At 31.6% G+C, this 4,074-nt stretch overlaps 1 long non-coding RNA gene across 1 annotated transcript; it reads left to right on the forward strand.

Moving 5' to 3' along the window:
• The first annotated feature begins 2,539 nt into the window (after window positions 1–2,539).
• Window positions 2,540–3,713, forward strand: LOC111087389. The gene is made up of 2 exons (XR_002612091.1): window positions 2,540–3,541; window positions 3,586–3,713. It is a non-coding gene; the product is annotated as an uncharacterized LOC111087389 (long non-coding RNA).
• Window positions 3,714–4,074: the final 361 nt, after the last annotated feature.

Raw genomic sequence — 4,074 nt, forward strand, 5'->3', positions numbered from 1 at the left:
ATAGAGGAATTAATATCAAGTAATAAGCTTTTACTGGAAGTATGGGGTTTTTGTAGAAAAAGTAATATCTAGTAATAAGCTTTTACTGGAAGTATGGGGTTTTTATAGAGGAATTAATATCAAGTAATAAGCTTTTACTGGAAGTATGGGGTTTTTTTGTAGAGGAAGTAATATCAGTAATAAGCTTTAGCTGGAAGTACAGGGTTTTTGTAGAGGAAGTAATATCAGTAATAAGCTTTAGCTGGAAGTACAGGGTTTTTGTAGAGGAAGTAATATCTAGTAATAAGCTTTAGCTGGAAGTACAGGGTTTTTATAGAGGAAGTAATATCAAGTAATAAGCTTTTACTGGAAGTAGGGTTTTTGTAGAGGAAGTAATATCTAGTAATAAGCTTTAGCTGGAAGTACAGGGTTTTTATAGAGGAAGTAATATCAAGTAATAAGCTTTAGCTGGAAATACGGGTTTTTATAGAGGAAGTAATATCAAGTAATAAGCTTTAGCTGGAAGTACGGGTTTTTATAAAGGAAGTAATATCAATTAAGAAAAGCCAAAATACATTAACGTATGATAGCTTCCAATATAAAAGAAATATACACTTTGACAAAGGGCTGATGAAAGTATTTTTTAAATGGTAGTAATACTGGTATTCTGTGTTGGAATGTGATTAATATTGAAATGCAGCCTGTTTCGTACATTGTAAACACTCAATGGTGATACTTAACACAAGAGTTATTGAACTGAAATCTTGCAGCATTTTATCAAAAAACATATGTTTTATGTTTTCTCATTTCATGTTATAAGATAATATAAACAATTTTTCTGAAAGAAAAATTAAATAGAATTATAAAATAACATGTAACCCAGCAAGATTTTGGATCAAACTACTGAAAATGTTCAATTATTTGTAGGTTGTAACCCAGGAAGATTTTGGCTCAAACTTCTGAAAATGGTAACTTATTTCTAAGTGTAACATAGCAAGATTTTTGGTTTAACTTTTTGTTAATTAATTTTTCTCAGTCTTTACTCAGCAGTATTTGACACAATTTAATTCTAGAAATAAACTACATTAAAACACCGAATCCTCTTATCGTACAGTCGTTTATTTCTAGAATTAAAACGTCTTTTATACACTAATGTGCACTACAGAAGTTAAATAATGAATATTTAACGCGTGTTCCTTACAGTATTTTAGATTAGTGACAATTACTGGTTTCCTTCAGACCTCTGACCTACTCATACTTACCGAACAGTCTTGTTTGCTATCAGCTGGACCCAGTTTAGAGAGAACGTAATTGTGTCGCACACAGAGGGGGCAGTTCTAGGTAAATCATTTTTCTGACCTCTTCTAACTGTAGAACATTCTGGAATCTAATTCAGATTGTTGAGGTTGATCTTGAATTCATTTACAAACATATATCTTGTAATAGCTTTTATGAAAATTTTTTACTAATCGTTTTAATATGAAGTGGATCTAATTAATCTACCAGCTTCAGGTACCAGATTACGATTAATTTTTATCACTCAAGTTCTGGCAGTAACCCAAGTGATTGCCACTTACACTACCCAGATAATAGAGTTATGAAAATCTGTTGTTTTCTTCAAATACCTTGAACAGATATTCAAATGATGCGTTATATATTATAAAGTAAAAATAATGATTATAAAGTAAAAATAATAAAAGTAACTAAAGTAGGATCAACCATTCATGATAATGCTGTGGGATGAGCTTTTAAAAAAAAGTCCAAGAGTAGTAGTGAGAGCTGTAAGAATAAAAACTGCTTTACTAGCAAGGGGGTGGGGGGTTAACCCTTTAGCTCAGATGGTAGAAAACTTACTTCACAGATAGAAGTAAGAGGTACTTGGTTCAATCCCAGGAAGGGAAGGTTGTATTACCACAGAAGAATTAACATCCAACTACTGATAGTCCCACAACCCTGATGTTAACATCCAACGTTAACCTCATGGTTATGGGACTACCACTAAACCAACTACTGATAGTCTCACGACCCTGATGTTAACATCCAACTAGTGGTAGTCCCATAACCCTGGTGTTAACATCCAACTAGTGGTAGTCCCATAACCCTGAGGTTAACATCCAACTAGTGGTAGTCCCATAACCCTGATGTTAACATCCAACTACTGATAGTTTCACGATCCTGATGTTAACATCCAACTAGTGGTAGTCCCACAACCCTGAGGTTAACATCCAACTAGTGGTAGTCCCATAACCATGAGGTCAGATTTTAACTCCCTGACTAGTCTGGTATTATAAATAATCCCCTTTTCCTTTTGAGTTTAATAATATTCGCAGTTCTAAGATATCCAAGTTATAATAATAATAAAAACAGTCAGTAAATAATTTTTCCTAACTATTTTTTAATATTCATTAAGAACTGACAAGCTAAATATCAAACAGAATTGTTTTAATAAATCAATCCAATTAAAAGTTTCGGATAGCTTGTCTTTGAAGTAACTATTAATTTTAAAAAATTTGGTTTTGGAAAGAAAAATACCTTTGAAATTTTTCATTGTTCATAATTTTGTTTTCATTCTATGTAACCGCGGATGTTTTGTAGAAATGATTAAGAACTCTTTTTTTTTTATCAAAGTATATCTAGTAATGGGTTTCATGTTATCTAACAAATGAAACTTTTATTTATGAAAAATAACAGAATTATTAGTGATAACATGGAGATGGATTCCTTAACTCAAGCCCCACCAGGTGGTTCAGTGGGAAATCTGTGGAATTGTAGCTCTAAAAATTGGATTTTGATACCCGAGGTGGAAACACATAGCTAGCCTATAGAGGTTATGTGGTTTTTGAAGAATGACTGTTGATAAGAAATTTTGTAACAAAGTAATATCTAATGTTGACTGAGTACCAAGTAACAAATTAATAACGAATGTTGACTGAGTACCAAGTAATAAATTAATAATTAATGTTGACTGAGTACCAAGTAACAAATTAATAATTAATGTTGACTGAGTACCAAGTAACAAATTAATAACTAATGTTGACTGACTGCCAAGTAACAAATTAATAACTAATGTTGACTGAGTACCAAGTAACAAATTAATAACTAATGTTGACTGACTGCCAAGTAACAAATTAATAACTAATGTTGACTGACTGCCAAGTAACAAATTAACAATGAATTTTAACAGAGTACCAATGTATGAAAGAAACAAATTTATGATCAGTTTATCATGAGAAAATTAATAGAAGTCCAGATAAATATTACTTGTTTATTCAAATGGAATAGTCTCTTCTAATACTCCTCCGAAAAAGGATTTGCCTTACAATGCTTGAAAAATACCTTTATTTTTAGTTAATGAGACCTCTGCACATTATTGCTGTCACTCATAGGTGTTATGTGTTAATTTTATATCTTGTCTGCTGTCCACACATGGGTGTTATGTGTTAATTTTATATCTTGTCTGCTGTCCACACATGGGTGTTATGTGTTGATGTTATATCTTGTCTGCTGTCCACACATGGGTGTTATGTGTTGATGTTATATCTTTTTTGCTGTCCACACATCGGTGTTATGTGTTGATGTTATATCTTGTCTGCTGTCCACACATAGGTGTTATGTGTTAATTTTATATCTTGTCTGCTGTCCACGTCTTTTCTAGTTAACTGTTTAAGGTCAACATATCTGTAAGATGTTTAGAAGTTTGGCCTATAGTTGAGATATAAACTTATGTTACTTTTTTTTCAATGTGTATCTTTTTACTGGTGGAGATATATTAGTGTACACATTTCAGCATACACCGGGACATTTGGAACTATAATAAATTATCCTTGCTGGTTTGTTCGATTTGGACTTGAATTTATTTAATAATACAGAGTTTTTCTAAAGGAATCTTAAAAGAATGATACTTAATTTTACAAAATTATATTTCTATACATTCAGCTATTATCATTACAATTTTGTTTTCTTTAAATAGTAGAGAACAAAGGATGTGAAGTAATTACCAAATTAATATAAGTCTATTGATGATTTTGAAAACAACGTTTCTGGCAACAACCCCTCATCGAGTTTGTAGTGAGAACAAAACAGATAACCAGTTAA

This window comes from Limulus polyphemus, unplaced genomic scaffold (assembly GCF_000517525.1).
Source record: "Limulus polyphemus unplaced genomic scaffold, Limulus_polyphemus-2.1.2 Scaffold2089, whole genome shotgun sequence".
NCBI classification, from domain to species: Eukaryota; Metazoa; Arthropoda; class Merostomata; order Xiphosura; family Limulidae; genus Limulus; species Limulus polyphemus.